Here is a 22,864-nt window from a genome sequence, read left to right on the forward strand (position 1 = left end):
TGTAACCCCAGGCAAGAGAGCAGGTCTCTTTATTCTTTGCTTTCTTCATCAGTGAAGTGAACATTCCCTTGCAGAGGTGGTTGCACTGCATAGCAATGAACTGATGGGAAGGGTGCTTTAAGAACAGCCCCTTACGTTCATTGTAAATGACTAAACTCAAATCAGGGGAGTAAGGATAAATGAAACCTGGTGATAGATACCTTGCATATTATCTGTTCAATTGTCTTACTGTTTCAGAAGGAATAGTCTCCTTTTGGTTTTGCTGTTTGATTTACTGCGCCTGCATGCTACCCCTCACCCTACCACATGAACTCCATCATATCCAAAATATGATTATAAAGCTTCACGGAAGATTTGAAAAACGTAAAGAGTAGAAACAATTTATAGCAGGTAAATGTAATTAATATCATGTCTTCATCAAAATTTACCTTAAATGCAAGGTACACAGAGTTACCTCCATGAAAGCACTACTATTTATTGCTTTTTAATTAAAGCTATGATGTCTATTGCCACTATTTCTCTTGGCTGAGCTGCCCAAAAAGTATAATTGCGAAGTAAGATTACAGTTCCAGATGATGAATGAGTATAGCATTCTCTGTACTAAATATTGTACTGGAATGTAAAATGGATGTATGTCATAAAGGTATAAAATATGAGCTTATGTTTAAGATAAATTAGCCAACCTGTAGCACATTGCAATTTTCTACGGGAAATTAACTTATTTTCTTTGCCAAATTATTATACTTTTATTAGTTTGTCCAGGTTATGCATTTTGTTAGGAATCTTTATGATAATATGATTCTTATTTCTGCTTGTTTATTCATCGTTTAATAACTTTTAAAAATCTTTGTAACATCTTGAAAATTTATGTGAAGAAATAAGAAAATTCAAAGAATTATAACTTATATGTAAAGTATTACTAGTTTTCTAGAGACAAAAAGCTTTTTTAATTTGAATACTTCCAACAATATATAATTTCCTTCCCTTGCAGGGCTGATTTGAAACCTAGGCTGACTCTTCATTATCCCTGAAGGATACGTACCTCTCATGAGAAAGGGATTCCCTTATTTGATGTAATCCCATTTGCATGGTTTATTGTGATGTGGGTATGTCTACTGACTTTGCATTTGCTTTGTCTAGTATATGACCTTATGTTAAAGTCAAGTGGATACAAGAGGAAGGGGAAATAGGTGTTTAACATAGACGGGAAGTTGCTAGTTAGGATGCCTACAATTCACATGGGAGTGTTTGGGTTCAATTTTCGAATCACACTCCTGACTCCAGCTTCCTCAGTGTTATCCCTGAGGGGGAGGGGATGGTTCAGGTAGTTGTGTCCCTGCCACACACATGAGGATGTAGCTTCCCAATATTCGCTTCTGCCTGATATTGCCCCACTTTTTATGCTTTGCGTGCATCAGCACATTTGTGCTTTGCTCTCTCTTTCCCTCTCTCTCTGATCCACTTCTTACCACATCTCTCTGATTCTCATGTGAACAAATAAAATTTTTCAAAAAGCATAGAAATGAACAATTATATAACATTGCATGAGCATATGTGATACTCACAAATTACTTATGACCTTGATCATGCCAAATTACTGAGAAGAAAATTAAAATGAATTGTTTTTTCAATCCAATAGATTTCTCAATATGAACATTGAAAAAAACTTATTCTACTGAAACAAATATTTTTTTCCTGTGTAACCATCACAAATATAAATTTAGCAAGTAATAAGTAATCATAAATTAATGGCATTTATTTTAAAGTAAACCATGATATTGTTAATGTTAGCATGTACTTATAAAATAGGGATATAAACCAACACTCTTCTGAATATTTCCTATGTTATATCAGAGAAGACAACCTGAAATTCTTATGAAAAGTTCTCCAAACAGTTCATGGAAAACTGCAGTTAAAAGTCAAATTGATTTGGGTGCAAAAAAAACCTCTGAAATCCACATACTTTTCTTTACACTAAATTCATTTGAACTTTCTGAAGAACTCTTGTATGTCCTTCTAAAGTGGCTTGGGCATTCGTGTTTACAGGACAAGCTTGGTGGAGATGCCCTATGAGAGCTGAGCATCCATTGTGGCATCAATTGGAACAAACCTCTTAAAGCAACCTTTGATGGTGAAGAGGCTGTGGAGGCAGGTGATGCCACAAAGGAATTCTTTCTTCTGCTATTGCAAGAACTTGTGAATCTCATCTATGAGATGTATATGTACTATTAAGATTCAAATCTCTTATGGTTTTCAGACATGTGCTTTGTAGAACACAACTGGCTTCACTTGACTGGCGTAACCTATGGATTTGCTATCTACAGCTCCACTGTGATTGACCTCTACTTTCCACCGGCCCTCTACGAAAAGCTGCTGAATGTGCAGCATGACTTGGAAGACCTGAAGGAGCTGCTGCCCATGAAAAAAGGAGTCTTGAAGAGCTTTCAGATTACCCCCATGCAAGATGTCACAGAGACTTTCTGAATCAACTTCATGATCTACCAAGACAGCCTGAGCAAAAGAACTCGATCCTCAGCACAGACAAAGTGCTGTATGCAAGGCTAACAGGCAGCAATTTGTGGATGTCACTGTGAATTATGCCTTCCAAATCTCAATCCAGAAGCAATCCACACCCTTCTCCAGTGGCTTCCTCAAGGTGTGTATTGGTAGAGTGCCGGAGTTCCCCCAGCCTTCTGAACTAAGGGCCGTGATAATAAGAGCAACTACAACTGGGAGGAACCGGAAGCGACCGTTGTGTACAAGGGTAACTACCTGTCCACACGTCCCACTGACAAACTGTCGGGGGAAGCATTTCATGAGCTCCCATTGGAAAAGAAGAAGTTTTGTCTTGTTCGTGACTGGCAGTGATCAGATTCCCATCTGTGGCATGGATAGTCTGCAAATCACCATCCACTCCACATCGAGCCAGGGCAGGAAGTGGGGAAGAGGGCTACCTGCACATGGGTCAGGCTTGCCACAACCTACTCAACCTCCCCAAGCAGAGCAGCAAAGAGATGCTGAGTAAGAGAGCGGCTGACACAAGCCCTTGACAGCTACAAGGGGTTTAGTCCAGCCCAAGGCTCCTGGCTTGTTGTAGATGCTAATTCCTTCCTCAGTGTTTTCACTGAGGCTTCTGCAGAAAAGCATGGGCAGTGGCATCTATTTTTGTATTGCCTAAATTGGTTGCCACTTTGGGCTCTTGACCTTATGTCTGTGGGATGTGTTTTTTGGGGGTGGTGGGATGTAGTAAAAAAGGAGAAAAAAAAAAGAAGGTTTTATGGGAAGTGCTTTTGTTGTCCTTTTAAGCCGTTATCCAGTATCCTTTGCACTTGTGAATATGCTGCTATCTCTTAGACAAAATGACTGTGGGCTTTTTTAAACCTTCCATTTTCCACTTGTGTCTCTCGGCCCTGACCTTCCATACCTAGGGTTCTTTAACTTCTTTCCACTGACTTCTTTCCATTGACAGACCCGTGTTCCCCTTGCATGCAGGAGAGCTCCTTTCCCTGCAGCCTTCAGGATGCCCTGGCTGTGGCCACCTTCCTCTTTCACAAAGGAGGGATGGCTCACTTCAGAAACTCCACTTCTAAACCACAAAGTTTGAGCACCTGCCTTGGGTCGATTTCAAGAATCCACAGGGGCTTTCAGAAACACACAGAAATTTCTGGAAGGGGAGGTAGCCTTTCCCAAGGCTCTGTCTATTCCCCTAGACCTGCCGCTGAGCGCAGTGTGTTGGAGGCTGGGGGTCATCCCTGGACTTTGTATTGAAATGATATGTGCCCCATCGCTTCTCGGCATTTTGGCTAAGATCAACTGAAATGATACATGCTCCACCCCTCCTGCATGTTCTGTGACCTCGCTTTGGAAGCAAGTCGTGATAGTTTTTAAGCAGTATCTGTGTTGGGCCCAGCACAGTAGCCTAGCAGCTAAAGATCTCATGTTGCATACACTGGGATCCCATATGCACACCGGTTCTAATCCTGGCTGCCCTGCTTACCATCCAACTCCTTGCTTGTGGCCTGGGAAAGCAGTGGAGGACAGCTCAAAGCCTTAGGATCCTACACCCTCATGGGAGACCTGGAAGAATTTTGGGATTCCTTGTTTCAGATCTGCTCAGCTCAGGCAATTACAGTCACTTAAGGAGTGAATCATCAGACGGAAGATCTTCTTCTCTGTCTCTCCTCCTCTTTGTATATAAATAAATACATATTTTTAAAAAAGAATCTGTGTTATGCAAGTAAAGGAAAAAATATACATTTATTGTGCCTTTATCACCTCAGAACCTCTTGCACGTTTTATTTCCCTTTGTTTTTCTGTATCTTAGTTCCTCTCTCACTGAACACTTCTGCTTTCTTCACTTCTTTCCTTTTGTTATTACTTAATATTCCCTCCTTCACCTTTCTGTCTGGTGGATACATGCAATCCTTCTTAAAATTTAAATCCCGAAATTTCTGCTTGCCTTTTTTGCTCTTCGCTGCTAAAGCTTACAGATACAGTTTTTGATGGGACTTTTGTTTACCACATTTAAACTGCTTTGTTTGCAGCGTTTCGGTTGAATATATGTATCTCAAAAACAAACAGACAAACAAAAACAGAGACCTCAAGGCCACTAGGAATATTAGTGAAGCATACCAAGTTCTTGCAAAAGTTGTTGTTCCATTTCTTCTCAGAATGAAGCACAATGCGTCAGTTGAGGTCAACCTCAGTTGACCTTCATGCCTGTGTTGCACTCTGACTATGAAATGTGAGATGACTGTCTCTGTTAATGTTTTGTTTGAAAATATAGTCCAATAACACTGATTTATGGTGATGCTTCATCACAAAACCCTTATGAATACAACATTCAAAATGAATAGGACTGCGATTGTACATCATTCTCGGGAAGAGGAACAGCTCGGCAATGTGAATCATAGGCAGACATAACCAATGTCATTTAAACTGCATTAATATTAAGGAACACACTTTACTTTTTACAATCACTCCGTAAGCAAGCACGGCATTTCAACTTTACTGTTCATTCCTTAGTCAACATGAGAAGCTCCACAGCAAAGAATAGAAACAAAACAAAGTTATCATTGGCTTTTAACTTCATATACCTGATAATAAGCAGCAATATTCTCTGGACAAATAATAGCAATGCTCACTAAAACTTGCAATAAAAACAGAAGCATCCACTATCTGTAATTTCTATCCCAGCTTTTGTCCTAGGGATTTCCTCTTTCATGTGATGGAAAGTTTATATTGGCAATATTCAAGGTACTTTTAAACTGAGTTTCATATTTATTTACATTTTTCCTAAAGAACATCAATTATATGTGTAATGTCATACTTACCCACAAGTAAATACAAAATTTTACTGTTGCAATTATTTACCTTGCGATCTTTTGGCGCCTCCTGAAAGAGAATAAAATTGTGATAATTGGGGAATAGCTATCTACAATATAATCCGAAGAATGGACAAGAAAAAAAATATTGTACCATTATGAAGAGGTAGTTTAAAGCAGCTTGTTGGTTGAATTGAGCAACAGGCAAACTTGAGCAAAGTTTAGCATCAGGTAAATAGAGCAACAATTTTGCTGACAGATATTGCTATTGTCATGGTAAAGTATTGCATCTTTTCATTCATAAACTATTTCTGAAGCCTCAAGTACTAAAAACATATCTTTATTGCTCTATTGTTGCTTTAAACTATGTTTCTCAGAATCTAACTGCTTTTGAAAGTATCATACCTAGGCCAAAGGATAAAGATGATATTTTTGAAGCTAGAATTTGATTCCTTGTACATGTTCAGTTGGAAACATAATCTCTTAAGTGTATCTTATTCATAGCTTTAACATAGGTGTGGTGTTAAAGGTGTCAAAGTCAGGTGTTCGGCCCATCAGTTACAGCAGGCTGCTCTCCACACCGGAGCCCAAGTTGAAGCCTTTTCTTCAACTCCCAAAGCCCAGCTTCCCACCCTCTGCAAGCCTGGCAGGCAGTAAATGAGGCCTCAGGCAGTTGGATCTCTGCAGCCCCCTGAAAGAGGCAGGGGGGGTTGTTCTCCTGACCCCCGCCTTGGAGGCAGGCCAAATGTAGTCACTGTCCACTTTGTCAGAGTGATTCAGTGAATTTGAAGTCACTCTGTCAATCTGTTTCTCTTTGCTTGTTATTCTGCCTTTAAGTCTTGTGTCTCTAACTGAAATTTTTTAAAGGTGTAGTTCATTTTTTTAGAAGCTACATACGAACATACATATAAAATTGCCTATATCTACAACGACTAGTTAGAATTTTAAAAATTCAACATTTTTTATCATTTTTTTTTCACAAAACAGGATCTCCTGTTGTCATATACTTTAAATTTGTAAACATTTCATAGATTCTAAAATTCTTAGTCTCCAGGCAAGTCAATTCAGCTAACTTCGAAAACACATCAGTTGGTTAAAAGCATGATTATTTTAACTATAAAAGAGTTTTCTGTTTGCTTGTCTTGGTTTAGATTTTTTTCATTTTTCATGTAGGAATTATATGACAAAATTATAAATACAAATATAGAAAAAGAAATTAAGCAAAACACGAAAAGAATCAGGACATCAACTGCTATTAAATTAACTCAATTGATCTGCTGATGACGGAGTTAAAATTTAAGTCTTTAATATCTTGGTATCCATGAATATGTTTTTGCAATTTTCAAATTCTGTGAAACTTTGAATAACCCCTGGAATGGAGCAATTTCAAACATTTTTGCACCACTCCCTATAGGATGCTGGGGCTGCAGGCAGCATCTGAACCCACTGCAGCAAAAGGTTGGACCAATTAGATCAATTCTGAATGGCCACCAATTACTCTTAATATGAAAGGAACACATGAATTTATAACCTATATGCAGTGTTAATAATTTTCAATTATGGCAATGTCTGTGAAGGAGGACAGGGGATGAGACAGATCCTAGCTGTGAAAGACTAAGACAGAGAGCACAGAAATGGAAGCAAATCACAAAAGGGTTGTTGACACTGAACAGAAGGAGTGCAATAACAGATGCCTAGATCCTATCTTGAGCATTGCGTCTTACTATTGTGGACTTGGGGTGACAGTAGATGTTTAATGTCTTGGATTGCTGCCACACATGTAAAGTTCTATAACCAAGATCTTGTCTCCTAGATTAAGCCTGGTGTATTCCTGATGATTGTGGAAATGTAGAGTTAACCAGTGACTTGGACTTATTCTGTATTCCTGTCTCTGCCTCTCAAAATAAAACATAAAGAGTACAGAGAGATATAGGTCAATGGAGAGATTTTATAAATCATTAGTTAATAAAAATCATCCATAAATAGCGCTTTAATTTTTCTAGGAATCCAGTAGAGCATATTTTAATAATTAGGTAAGGTATAGTAGGTTTAGAATTACATGTTATATACTCATACATTATTTGTAAATTTATTCATTTTTACTGGAAAGTCAGATTTACAGAGAGGAGGAGAGACAGAGAGGAGGATCTTCCATCCACTGATTCTCTCCCCAAGCAGCTGACACAGCCAGAGCTGAGCAGATCTGAAGCCAGGAGCCATTAAATTCTTCCAAACCTCCTGTGCAGGTGCAGGGTCCCAAGGCTTTGGGCTGTCTTCAACTGCTTTCCCAGGCCACACAGAGGGAGCTGGAAGAGAAGTGGAGCAGCTGGGTTATGAACTGGCACCCATAGGGCATCCTGGCGCTGGCAAGGCAAGGACCTTAGCCACTAGTCTATCATTCCAAGCCCCAGAGGTTTACTTTATTCTCAGGCACTACTCTTAATTATGATTGCTATCTTAATCCTCTAAAGAATCAGTAATTTGTTTAGGATATGCTTTACAACAAAGCAGAAAGCCAGAAACTAAGATTGTACAAATGAAAAGAAAGGACCTGAACTATAGGAGGTAATGTCCAGTAGGAGATACAGATATTTAAGCAAGAAGAATGGCAGGAAATTCTGTGAAAGAGCTAGGGAAAGGGCACTGCAGAGCTCAAAGGATGGAGCACAAAACACTGCCTGGAGGCATCAGGCAGTAGCCTAAAGATTGCATTTGCATAAGATTAGTAAATCTGATTTCCTTTGAGAATGAGAGGATGCATACTTGAATTTGAGGGCAGAATGTATTATTTTTCAGAATCAAAATATTTGGCAAAGTCCATACTCTACATAGATGTTTATTTGTGTATGTGATTTTTTAATGTCATCTCATGAGTGTATCAACAGACTTGAGGTCAAGTATATGAATATATGTATTAAATAAGGAAGATTTGAGTCTTAAAAATAAGAATGAATTAGTCGGGCACGGCACGATAGCGTAGCAGTTAAGGTCCTCATTTTGAATGCTCCAGGATCCCATATAGGTGCCGGTTCTAATCCCAGCAGCCCCGCTTCCCATCCAGCTCCGTGGGTGTGGCCTGGGAAAGCAGTCAAGGACGGCCCATAACTTTGGGACCCTGCACCTGCATGGGAGGTCTGGAAGAGGCTACTGGCTCCTGTCTTTGGATTGGCTCGGCTCCAGCCATTGCAGCCGCTTAGGGAGTGAATCATTGTAAATTTGGTGATTGTGTTTTTAAATTTACTCAATTAATTTTTATTGCCTGATTTAGCTGCAAACCTCAATCAGTTCTGTCAGCAGCAGTGGAAAAGAATAGATGACATTTTAACATCCTGATACAATTGTGTTGAATAAAATACAATAACATAAGTGAGGATTATAATAATATAATTATAATATAATATATAATATATTTATAGAATATAATTAATATAATATAATATATTAATATAATATAATTATAAGTTGATTATAATAATCACCTTCAAAAAACTATAAAATTTTAAAAATCATTATGAATCAATGGACTTAATGTGTAAAAAGTAAAAATCACTGTTTTGTCATTAAAACTTATCAAAATCCTATAAAAGACATCCTGTCACCCTACTTCCCATAACATGTCTGTTTAATTAAGTACTTCAGAAATATCTTGCCAAATCTGAAGTAGTTAATTTTTTTACTTTTTTGATATTTTCGATAATGCTTATATAATTGATCAGGGTGGAAATTATCTAAGGTCAGGGAGAATTGTGTGTGATCATTGTTTCCAAACTTTCTGTTTCTTCCCATTTCTGGTGGGAGGGAGGAGATAAACGGATAGGTCAAGCCCAGCCTCCCAACCATCCCAGGACCCGAAGATGGGGGATGGCCACTTGATATTAACCTGGAGTCATAATGCAGTGCATGCTCTAAGGGCTCTGCCTAGGTGGATGTAATAGCTCTGAAATGATGTTGATCTCACTGATCTATGGATGAAATAATCCCTTCCAATATCCACTGGCTGACACAGTTCAACTTAGAGTCTCAATTCCTCCAGATATTTGCTGTCACACTTTGGCTGGGGTAGTTGCCTATATGTTCTATTCTCCATTCTCTGCTATGGTAGCAATGTTCTTTGAAGGATCCAATGGGTTACCATATCCTCTCTGTGCACCATGGTCTGCCATATACACTCTATCATTTGCACAGAGGAGCATCAATTCTTACAGGCTGGCCAGTGGACCTGGGCCAGGTAACCTGGGTCCAGCTGGATCTCCAGCCCTGAGGATCACAGACACAGTATCACCCCTGCAGGTGTGCCCAAGAAACCAGTGCAGGAAAGCTGAGTTGACTGGGGCCTCCAACCCTGCAGCTCATAGATCTAGCACAGGCAGTTCCAAGGACTTGGGCCAGGTGATCTGGGCCCCTCCAGAATCCCCAAACTTCGGGCTATTGGACACAACATCCACCATGCAGGTGGAACAATGATCCTGGGCCAGACTAGCTGGGACCCACTAGAATCCCCACCACTGGGGCTCATGGATCTGGTCCCCACTATGCAGGTGGGCCCAATGAACCACACCAGATTTTCCAGATCCTTTGGATCCCCACACCTGAGGCTCATGAACCCAGCACCCACTGTCCCCAGACTGGCATGGCTCATCTCACCTCAGCATCCACCATCTGGTGTTTCAGCCTAGTTAAATCCAACCTGCCCCCAGTTCAAGCTTATTGCTGGTTAGTGCTGCAGCCTAACTTTGCTCAGTCAGCCCCCTGTCCAGGCTCCAGTGTGAACTGATTGTTTTGCAGCCCAAACTGGCTCCTCCTGCATGCCATTATGGTTTGCATATCTAACAGTGAATATTATGAACTGGCCCTGCCTGGCCATCCCCAGATCTGACCCACAAGTGTGCTGGCAGGTTCTGTAACCCGGCCTGGTTTGGCTGCTCCTTGACTTGGTTCTTGTGCTTACCTGCAGGGATTGCAACCTGACAGAAGAGTTCACCATGCTCGCCTATCAGGTCTCCTCCCAGTGGCAGAACTTGCACACACCGGTGGGTCCTTGGCACTGGTTGACTTTGTCACCTCTTGTCCTGGCAGGAATGGTGTCAATGCCCAATCATCCCATACACTTTCTGGTTATTACTGTTGGATTTTTCAGCCCAGCCCCACCTGGTCCATGCCTATACATATTTCTCATGTGGTTCAATGGGAGCCAAGACCTAGCCTAGCCTGTTCTATATCCACTCACACACACCAATGGGTGCTGGAGTGTAGCCCAGTCTAGCATACCTCAGATCCAATCCATACCCATGCTGAGGGAGACTACAGCTTTGTCCAGAACAGCCCAGTGTTCGAATTCTGGTTCTCATGTTCACCAGTGAAAATTTCAGCCCAACCAGAGCATCACCTTAGCTCCACAGCCAGATCTATTCCCAGCTACAGATTTTGGATGTGCCAGTGGAGACTGCAGATCCACCTGGGTGAGCCCACATATTCCCCCCACAGATCCTACCCCTAGACCCGACACACTCACATGTTCGATGACTTCATGGCTCAGCCTCATAGTGTCTGTTCCCCTTTCTACTCTCACTGTTGGGTTCCTTGTTCTAGACCTTCAAATAGAGTAGTCTTGCAACATGGAAGTCCCTCAGAAGTCATTCCTCACGTGGACCTGAACCCTTGGGTCCTTGCTCACCTGTCCCATCCCCAGACTTCCTGTAACCCCACACCTCCAAGTCCCCAGAGTGCACTGCTGGGAAACCAATAGGCTTCACCCAACACCATTGGTTCCTTGGCATGCTTGTCTAAGTTCCCCTGGCTGTAGCCTCACAGCTGGGGGAGCAAAGGCTTCAGGCCTCCAGCTCAGATTCACTTGATATCTGCCAATAGCGTGACAGTGGTGGGCAGAACCAAAATCTTGAACATGAGACCCAGACCTACTCAATATACACCCACAGCATGATGACTCTGGACAGAGAAAAATACTGAGTCTCAAGCCCAGACTAGTTCAAGATTTGCATACCACATGGCAGTGGTGAATGAAGATAGAAATCCAAGCCTCAAGCCTGACCCTGCCTGAATTCCCCTGAACTGCAGCAATGCAACTGGGGCAGCAAAATCCCTGAACCACCAGCTCAGACTCTCTTAAAATCTCTCCACCATGATTAATATTTTTAACTAAGAAATTCAACATTTGGTTTATGCAATAAAGCACACTGATTACAAAAGAAGCAATGTATATGCTACAGGAATAATTTTATGTATTAGTGAAAAATATAAAATAGTAAAGAAAAATAATAAACATATTTGCAAAATTTCATTACTATCATTCACATATAACCATTTCTAAAATCTATTTCCCTTTTCTCATGTGGCAGACACTGTCATTTCTTTGCAAATATTGTATCATCTAATGAAAACAAAATATCACTCAGTAAATAGTTGATTTCATTGGTTTATTCCTACAGATGAGTTACCTGAGTAAGGTGAAATTACTCATCTAATGTAATAAAATTATTAAATGGAACAACCAATACACCAACCCAACTACCCATGATTTAGGTTGCATTAAAATCCCAATGGCATAATACCCTACAACATTTAATGCTTTAGTGAGGTGCTAGGTCAATAATCACAAAATTAGTACTACAACCCCAAATTAATTTAAGTTAAGTTAATTTAAGTTTTGAGCTGTAATGCCTTTTAACATAATCCCTACAGAACTTGGTGTTCCTAGATATTATATATGCATTCAGTATCTCAGGGCAGACTATGACTGGGCTCAATGTGATCAAATGTAATGAAGTATGTTCATGGTAATGTGAAATAATGATTAATTTAGAAATCTATAACATTGTACATTCATTTCATCCTTTAATCTTATATTTTTTCAAAGATTTTATAAGTGATACATTTATTGCTGAATTTATTTTTATCCATATCCTATGCACAAGTATTTAATTAATGAAAAATACGCAATCATTTTTTCATGAATCTATATGTGCTAATATAACACATAAATACCTGTTCTTTACCCAAAGTGAAATGTGCCTAGACCCCTAGATGTGTCTGAAACCATACATTTTAACAAATTATATATAAACTCCTATATATAAACACCTATTTTGTAAAATAGTCATGAGGCTGAATTGCAATGGAAAGTTTTGTAAAAGTTATGATTTTTTTAAGTTTTTTTTATTTAACATTATGTGGTTATATTAGAAGACAGAGAATTGAAACCATAAAAAACAGAGCCCTCTCTATATGAAAATGCATATAAATAAAAGTATTCATAAAAATATTCAAATGTTTAAAATAATCTGGACTATCCTTCAATATTTCACCAATAATTTAACATCATTAACTAGTTGTGCAGGTCATGTAAGTACATCAAACATTCAGATACGACACATTCAGATATGATTCATTTAATGCTATGGTGAATATTTCTGAAGAAGTTAAAAGTCATATTAAGTGTTTTGCTATGTGTTTTCTTCTTTCACATCCATTTGAGGTTCTGGTCAATCTGGCCTCCTCCATGGAGAATTGGGGCAATGGCTGTTTCAGTAATAAGGAAAGGGTCATGGGAGAATCTAGGTCAGAGCTTTGTGATCCCTCACAAACCTTTATTAGCAAAAGTAAATTTTCAAACTCTTCCACCTTGGGAACAATTAGGCAAATAAATTGAGAGGCTAAGGGAAAAGATAACATGAAAATTAATATGGAAGTATTTCATAAATTCTATTTTCCTTTCATTGTGTCTTATTCACACTTTTGACAAGATTGTTTTCAAATTACAGGTTTTCATTCTGAATAAATGTCACATCAAAGGCTTATTAGATATAATATATCAGACTTCCAGTAATTCTGTTTTCCAGATTATTTGATCAATAGGTCAGTGAGTAAACCAGGAGTCTAACTCATAGTTAAAATGACCACTCTGTTTTGTGAAAGTGTAAGACCAACATTACAAATGCATTATACACTTTGAAGAAATAAAGTCATGTTTACAACCCAAGTTTCTAAATAAATGGCAATATTGAAAGGATTTTTAAAGAAAATGTAACATGTGCTGTAATTCCTCAAGGCAAATAGCTTTATTGCAAATTATCTCTCACTTCTGCCCATATTTTACATTATTGCAATAATGCAATATGTTATGTTTTATGTTTCACATTTTGTAATTATCTTAAAACCAGTTTTTATGGTTTTGTTATCATTAAAGTGATTTTAATGCTTTAAAAATTATATGTGCCATAAATTCAAAACGATAAGGTATAATAAAGATCTCAAACCAATGCCAATTATTCTAATATTATTTGCTGATACAATCAACACACCATCATGCTTTTAACTTTATACATTTAAACAATCAACAAATATTTACTTATATGCATGGTGATGTTAACATTTCAAAATGTGTTTACCTCCATGGATGCATATGTTTACATATCTATACTTAATATAGCTACAAAAAATATTTACATAGCAACATAATTAAATATCAAATGAAGACTCATTAGTATCCACTAAGCATACTTACTACATTTCTATTAATGAACAAATATCAGCACTGAATTATACATCAATTTATCTCTAAGTGTCACTATTATAATCTTTAAAATTGGTAACCCATAAACTGAAGGAGGAAAGTAATTCAAATGGTTCACAAAAAATTAAGTTAAAAGCTTATTTTGACACTTTTTAAAAATGCAGGCATGCTTTTTAATAACAGAATTTTTAAATTAATTCTGAAGATTCCTTATATGCATGAATTTCAAAAGCCAATGCTTGGTTAGCACTAAGAGTGCAGTGAGTGAAGATACCACTGGCAGTGATGGCGTCCAATATGGCTGCTACACAGGTGTTGGTTGGAGTAGTGGTCGCCCCACTTCCACTCCAATTCCCTTTTAATGTGCCTGGGGAAAGCAGCAGAATGAAAGCCCAAGTATTAGGGAGATTCAAAAGATGCTCTTGGCTCCTGGCTTTAGAAAGGCTTGGCTCTACCAATGGATGTAAGTATCTCTCTCTCTCTAATTTTGCCTTTCAAATATACAAATAATACTTTAAAAATAACTTATTTGTGATCATAAAGAAAATTGTAGTGTGTCTGTGAAAAATAAAAGAAAAATAAGAAAAGGAGAAAGGGAAGTTGGGAAGGAAGAATTGAAGATAGGGTGAGAAGAAGCTTATGCTGTTAAAACTGCATGGAACTTCAATGTGCTCTTCTGTAAATAAAAAAATATATATTTTTGAAGAGAAAATACAAAATACATTTAAAAACATGTTTGCACCAAGTTAAACATATTTCTTTGATACATAAAAATTCTATGATGTTGTTTAACTTTTTTCTTTCAGAATAATATCAAATTATAAGAGAAAAATTGTGAGTCCAGCGTTGCAGTGTAGTAGGCTAAGTCGCTGCTTGTTATGCCTAGAATTCCACATGGGAACGCCAGCTGCATTCCTGTCTGCTCAGCTCCCCCATTGGATGAAGTTTCAGTTCTCATCAGGATTAAGCCAGCCTATAGAAAATTTTTTCTGTCTTCCACTCTCACTATCATTCTGACTTCTAAATAACAACAGAATAAATGCTTATAATTTGTGCAGTAGAAAGTGTTCTGAATTGCCCTACGCCCAGGAGCCTTTGATAATAACACCTTATAATAGTAAGATATATTCTTTTCCAATTTATAAATCACACAATTTTCACAAGCATTTTGAAATACAACCTTCTTAATATAGCTGAAGATACAATATACTCTCTAAATTATAGTTAAGTCTCGATTTTGATGGTAACTAAAGTAGGTATTGTATTACCTAGCTACTTTTTCCATGAAAAACTGTACTCTACTTTCTTTGGTCCTGTAGGATAACTGATATCCAATCATTCTAAATGTTTTATTAAATCCAACTACAAAGGGAGAGGCTTCAAATGATGGTAGTGACGGTGTTGGTATTTGAATTCCCTGAGTATTCCTAAGAGGAAGGAAGTAACAGTCAAACCTTTGAATGTTTGAACTTTATAGCAAGCAGGACACCACTAATGGCAAATAAAAGAACGCCAACTCAAACCTCCCTAAACCACAATATTAATCTTTGTCTTATTGCACACATGAAAATAAGCTAAATACGGAGATTGGGAGGTAAACTTATTTATTTAGAGACATTATAAGGTATTCAATTTTTCCCATCTTTTCTGTCTTCTATTCTTGGCATGAAATCCTGGTCTTTAAGATAGCCCTCTGCTACAACGCAAAGAACTGTGGCATTTCCACTCATCATGTTCACATTTGATGACATTAGTAAAATCTACCTTACTAAGCATCCCTATATGTGAGACACTGCATGTAGTGTTTCTAAGTCTGTGTGGTGAGACATACTTGGATCTTGGGCTAACCAACCATATTTTTGCACCTAATCCTAAATCAAAATTAGCAAAAAATGTAGTATCAGCTTCGTTATTTTAGTAAAACTGGAGATATGCTTATAAGCAAGTTTGAGAGCTAATTAATATTGTATAAACACCCCAGATTACGTCCCCAACCTGAAAACATTAGCTTAAACTGATTCATTCGTAATTCTGTTCAATTTCAAACAGCAGTGTCTAAAGGAATACTCCAAGGCTAACTGTGCTAAAGAATTCACAAGAAAATAATAATAAAAAAAAAAAGGAAATGAAACAGAAAGCTTTGTCACATACTTCAAGGAATAAACGAATCCTAAGCAAATTAATTGATTTGAACACCTGATTTGTAGCACTTGATGTTTTCCTAAGCCAACTACTAGCATTCTGATCCCTTTCAAGAAATGGACACAAAGCTAAATGCTTTTACAAATGACTCCAGAACTGCTTGCACTAATGAATCCATCAGCCTATTTTATACCATCAACCAAATTGCCAGGGTCATCTTTCAGAAGCAACTAATCTGAACAATTCAACATGTTCCACATGTGCCCCCTGTTTTCGAAGTGAGGGATTCGTACAGGAGCTTATAATATTCTGCATGACCTTGCCCTAATTACCTCTCTGATCACATCTTGTCTGGGTACTCCATATGTCACATAGTCTTGCTATTCCTTAATTACTCCAGAAATGTTCCTAACTAAGGAACAATGTTGAATTTAGCAAATATTTTAGCTTTCTATCAGTCATGCTTCAAATATGTCTTTGCCCACTTAATCTAAGGTCTTATTTAAAATTTATTTAAATTTTACGTTATCCTCTCCATTCTCTGTAGCAGCATCCTAGTAATGCTTTTGTGCTCCATCAGACATATAATTTATCATCTTCTCAAACTAAAACAATAGTGTTTATGGGCCTTATTATCTGTTTGTCTCAGCTATAATTTAACAATAAGAATATGCCAAACATTAAGAGAATACTTTTAGTCTTATTTTTTACTTGTGATGTACACAAAATTCATAAAATATCGGTTCACCTGCAAAGAATTTATTAAAGCTTTTCAGTGAGTGAATAACTTGTAATAAACCAAGTAATGTTAAAAAAGTGTACATATTGTTATTTCTCTTGAATACTATCTTTCTTTCCAGTGGTCTTTCCCATACGAGCAATTTTTTCAATGTGTACCCTTGAAATTGTTAGGCTTTCTGATTTAAATTTTCAACTACTTGACCACATTTGCTCTAGATTTTGAATTTTATATGCCTCTGTATTTTCCCCTTATAGGCCAACTATTAAAATTATTGTTTTAATGCAAAAAAAAAAGAAATGACCTACTTAAGCTTCTACATGGCACCAAACATCTTACAGAATTTTTCTATTGTTATCTGACTGTGATAACGAACTAAACACAATAAATATTATTTCTTTCAAGAAATACAGTTATCTATGGTAAACACAAACAGTTTTTGTTTCTTGCAAAAATATTTTAATACACTAATTTGTGAGGTCAGCATGTTGTGTCATGGCAGCTGCTGCCACTGCCTGCATCCCCTTCGGGCACACATTTATTGTGGCTGATTCATTTCTAATCCAACTCTCTGCTAGTATGCTGGGGGAAAAATAGCAAAGAATGGCTTGTGTGCTTGGCCCCTGCTATCCTTGTGGCAAACCAGATAAAGGTTCTGCTCCTGACTTTGGCTTGCCCCACAGATGGCCATTTACCCATCTGAGCAGTGAGCCAGCAGATAGATTTCTGTCTTTCCCTTTCTCTCTCTCTCTCTGATACTCTGTCTTTCAAAAATAACTAAATAACCTCCCCCGTTTTAATTTTAAAGCTTTTTATTTGTTTATTTTTTTTAATTTGGAAAGGCAGGTCTACAGAGAGAGAGGTTTTCCATCAACTGGTTCACTTCCCAGATGGCCACAACAGCCAGGCCTGAGCTGATCCGAATCCTGAGACAGGAGCTTCCTGCTGGTCTCCCACGCAGGTGCAGAGTCCCAAGGCTATGGGCCATTCTCCACTGTTCTCGCAGGCCACAGGAGGGAGCTGGATCAGAAGTGGAGCAGCCAGGAAATGAAGTGGCACCCATATAAAATCCTGGCACTTAACAGAGCCAATGCACCAGTTCCATAAACAAAACATTGAACACAATAACTTTCACCCTTAAATATATAATTTTATCACCTTAAATTAGTACCTTTGAAAAACTAACAAATTCATTGGGGATTTGTTATTTTTTTCCTAATGCACAATCAACTGGACTGTTTTTCCCCTCCTGCCTGGGGAAACCAGCAAGTTAATTTTAATGATTCCCTCTAGAGGCTGATCACCAGTCTAAATTTCATGGGTGTATTTCCTATCTCTCTCTCTTTTAATTTTTATTTTTCTTGATACAGTTTATAAGCTCAGGAATTCCTCCGACCCCTCTTGCCACCCTATCTCTGACTGTTTCCCCCCATATTATTTCAACGGTATAGTCCTTCCGCAACAGTCTCAAGTCCAACACGCTGCTTTTCAAGTGTGTCATGCCATTGTAACCATAAAGAATGCTGAAACGGTTTCATATAGAGCTGTTATTTTATTCAGGAATATAAATGAATACTGCAATATATCCTCTCTTCCCCCGTGTCAGTCTCTATGATACAGTTTCTCTAGCTGAATATGTGTGTGTATATGTACATGTGTGTGTATAACCTATATACCAGTCAGTGTTTTATTTATTGTTTCTGCATGGAATTTACCTTACATGAGAGAGAATATATGACATCTGTCCTTTTGGGATTGGCATATTTCCCTGAGCGTAGTGGTCTCCAGTTGGGATCATTTTGTTGAAAATGGTGCAATTTCATTCTTTTTATTCGCAGAATAGTATTCCATGGTGTGATCAATGATAGCTCATTTACTCTTTCCTCTTTCTGTAGGCATCTGGGTTGTTTCCGTGTCTTCAGTTTTATGGATTGTGCTGCTCTTCATATAGAGTCATAGATCATTTTTCATGTATACGCTTAGCTTGCTTTCAATATATTCCCAGCAGTGAGATAGCTTGAGTCATAAACAGATCAATTTCCAGTTATCTTAGAACTCTCTGTACTGGCTTCCATAGGGGCTGCTCTAACATATGCTCCAATCAAAATGGAGTAAGGTGCCATTTTCACCAGCAGATATTGTTGGCAGAGATCTGAATGTGGGCAATATCAACGATGTTAGTTGCAACCTCAGTGCAAGTTTTATTTGTATTTTCTTAAATGCTAAGGAGACTAAGCACTTTTTCCATATGTCTATTAGCCATTTGAAACTATTCTTTTGAAAAATGCCTGTTCATTTTCTTCACTCCTTTCTTCACAGGGCTGTTTGTTCTGCTGTCCTTGAGTTCCTAAAGCTCTTTGTAAACCTGGATATTAGCCCCTATCTGTGGTATAGTACATAAAGATTCCTCACATTCTGTTGGTTGCTTCTTCTCTTGGTTGATCACTTCTTTTGCTGTGCAGAAGCTTTTTAGCTTGATGCATCCCCATTTTGTTTAATCTGGCTTTTGTTGCTTTTGCTTTTGATGAGTTTTCCGCAATGTTTTTACAAATGCCTATGTCTGGTAGAATGTCCCCTTTGGTTTCCTCTAGTAGTCTGATGATTTCTGGCTGTAGATTTAGGTCCTTGTTCAATTTAGAGTAGATTTTTGTTCAATTTCATAGGTGGGAGTGTTGTTTTTTACCTCTGCAGGCAGATATCCAAAGGTCACAAAAACATTTGTTGAAGAGACCAGATTTATTCCATGGATTATTTTCACAAAAAAAAAAAAATTACTAAGTTAAACTAGACTCAGTAGCACATTTCTATCTGACCAGACCACATCAGATCCAGGAGACCAATGATCTAAATCTCCATCAGGATCTAAAAGCCCAAGAGTGAAATCCACAGATTCTTAGGAGAATATGAATGACTCACATCAACCAGAAACAATTTTTTGTTGCCAATATCTTTTATTCTCAACATCTTTTATTTTCTGGAAGAATTAGATGTTGCCCATTTGCAAAGAATAAAATCTTCCTAGCTCTGCCTAACAACTCATGCTAATATCTGCCAGAGATATCTTCTAAGACACACACAGAAATAATATTTTGTCATTCAACCATTCTTAAACCCATGCAAATTGACTTTAAAATTAATCATCACAAAGGTGTTTACACAAAGTGAACAATTACATCTTGTTTAGGGAATCTATGTGCCCTAAGCAGAGAATATATTATATCAATCCATACTTCAAAGATTTATTAAGATTGATCATGCGCTTGTCTAAAAATACAACTATAATTTGTTACAGAAATCAAATCGCATTAAGATATTCTCAGAAGATTGTCTATTAAAGAATCATTTCAAAAATAACAAATTCATTTTTAAACTAATTAACCATAGCCGATTTAAGAAAGAAAATTTTAATAAAACAAAATTCTAAGAGAAGAAGTAAGTGAATATCTTTTCTCATAAAAGTGCCCTTATTCTTATAAGACTATGCACCAGTAAGGATGTGAAAACATAGGGATAAACATTTGGGTGTCTATCAAAGTCTGTAAAAATTCTGAACATATTTGAAAACTAAAAGACTAATAATATAGTGAAAAGTGCATAAATACTCATTAAGAAACATTGCAAAATAATGCAGACAAAATGAAAATAATAAACTATGGAACTTCTGTCTTCAAATCACATCCCAAAAAAGTAAATGAAAGAATTTTGCATTTTAGCATATGTGCCACCAAAGCAAGCACAGAATTTTTTATTTTAATGAGCATTAAATAACTGGTTTGAAAAGTAAAGTTTACAGAAAATTTGAAGAAGTTTACTCAATCATGTTTTAGTTCTTAAATATAAAAAATTTGAATACATAAATATTGCATCCATTATTTTAAAAATCTAATGAAATGGGCCCAGTGCAATTACCCAGTAGCTAAATTCTCGCCTTGAATGGAACAGAATTCTTTATTGACAAGTGTTTGTTCCCGGCTATTCCATTTGCATCCAGCTCCCTGCTTGTGGCGCGAGAAAGCAGTAGAGAACAGCCCAAAGCTTTAGCATGCTGCAAAAGCTTGGGAGTCCCAGAAGAAGCTTCTTGCTCCTGGCTTTGGATTGGCTCAGCTCTGGCTGTTGTGACCACTAGGGGAGTGAACCATTGGATAGAAGATCTTTCATTCTGTTTCTCCACTCTATGCATTTGCATTTCTGATAAAAATAACTAAATATTTAAGAAAAATAATTTAATGAAATGATAAATCCTTTAACAACATATTTCTTAAAAAAAAAGGGTTGAATCAAATATGTGGCATGAGACGAAATTATTACAGAGACAATTATTTAGATTATAGGGAACTGAAAATCTCCAGTGTACTTGGAATTTAGAACATATACACTCTTATAGGAAAAAAAAATGCTATACATTGAAGGAAAAATCAAAGTAACAAAGCTTTCGAAAGAAATATGGAAGGAAAATATAAGAGTAAATAAACTTTTGAGGAGGAAAAACTCACAGAACAAAGCAAGCAAATGACTGAACTATGTTGCAGTAAAGATGAAACTCAAAGACACGGAAAGGGAATGAGATGTACTTCTAGGGGAAATAGTGTGACACTACTGTACAAGATGACTGAGAGTAAACTGAGTCATTCAATTGCTTTCTTCTCTCAAGGAAAATGAGCGTGCCCTTTTGGAAGAGTTCAACAAGAATTCTATGAATGAACTTGAAAACAAGAGACAGCTCCCCATGGCCACACCTTACACATTTTCAGTGGACCTTTTCCCTCCTGGTTTAATGATGTAGTACCTGTGAAATCCCACTCTTGCTCATCCACTTGCAATTTTGACAGATGCCACTCATTTTCGAGGTAGCCATGTTTTTCCTTACATACTTTGTAAAAAAAAATGTATTGAAAGACCAATTTTTGAGGAAACAAATTTTAAAAGCTCTACTTTTCTACAGGCAATGTCCTCAAATGCACTCAGTTTGCTCTCTTCACATTTTAAAAACATGTGAGAAAAAAATTACACAGTTTCTTATTTTTTTAAAAATCAGTTTCAGGAACTAAAACAGCTTGCCTTGCAGCCCCTGTTGTAGCACTGTGGATTAAAGTTGTTGCCTTAACAATGGCATCTCATGTGAGAAACAGTTCATGACCCAGACGTTCTTCTAATCCAATTCCCTGCTAATTTGATTGGCAAACAAGCAGAAAATGGTTCCGGTACCTGGGACCCTGCCTTCACACAGGAGCCTGGAGGTGCTGTTCTCCTGGACTCTGTCTGTCCTAGCACTAGCTATTGCAGTTTGTGGCATGAACCAGCAAATGGAAGGTCTCTCTTTCTCTCGCTTTCTCACCCCCCCAACCCCGCTGCATTCCAAGTATAAATTACACACAGTCAAATAAATATATAGGTAAATACATAAAACAGTTTACCTCATCTTTATTAAACAGTCTGTTGTAACATACAATTCGAAGTCCCCATTTCTAGCCAGTGATCTCTGAGGACCCACTATTTGGTCTTCTGTACCGGAGACAGCATAAATCAACTTCCACTGTTTCTGCTTCGTTTAGAACCAGCGATCTCCTCAATGAACACATGGGACTTGACAAACCTGTACATCCCCTGCACAGCAAACCATTAAGCTTAAATTGTTCTTTATCTGCTCTTGTTCCTAGTAAACTAATAATTTTACCTATATCTATTAGCCTCCAACCTGTTCAGAAATAGAAAGTTGAAATGGGGCACAAGGGGAAATCCCTGAGTCTATGGAACTGTATCATGAAAAATAAATTTTAAAATAAATAAATAAGCAAATATATAAATAATGTTGTGGGAAGCACGCAGCCTTCATTCTGCCCATCTCCACACCAATATGACAATTTCTTCAATTAATTCTCACAGAGCACCATCCAGTTGCACTATCAGAAAACAGCACATTGAGTTTTCTTGTTTCCGATTTTTGTTTTCTAGAAGTCAATAATCATCTATTACAGAATGATAAAAATATTAATTTCTTTATAGAAATCTCTTCAGCTTGAAGGGTGAGCCACCTTACTTCACTGGTAATAAAAAAGAGAAATCACAGAATATTTTCTCAAGTCTCAGTTATTCTCCTTTACTTTGTAATATTATCATAAATGGGCTTCA

General features: G+C 37.5%; 1 pseudogene; it reads left to right on the top strand.

The window, feature by feature from the left end:
• Positions 1–11,070, top strand: part of LOC121161025 — a 28,126-nt pseudogene extending 17,056 nt beyond the window's left edge.
• Positions 11,071–22,864: the final 11,794 nt, after the last annotated feature.

Source organism: Ochotona curzoniae, unplaced genomic scaffold (assembly GCF_017591425.1).
Source record: "Ochotona curzoniae isolate NIBS_2020 unplaced genomic scaffold, NIBS_Ocur_1.0 contig_4612, whole genome shotgun sequence".
NCBI lineage: Eukaryota > Metazoa > Chordata > Mammalia > Lagomorpha > Ochotonidae > Ochotona > Ochotona curzoniae.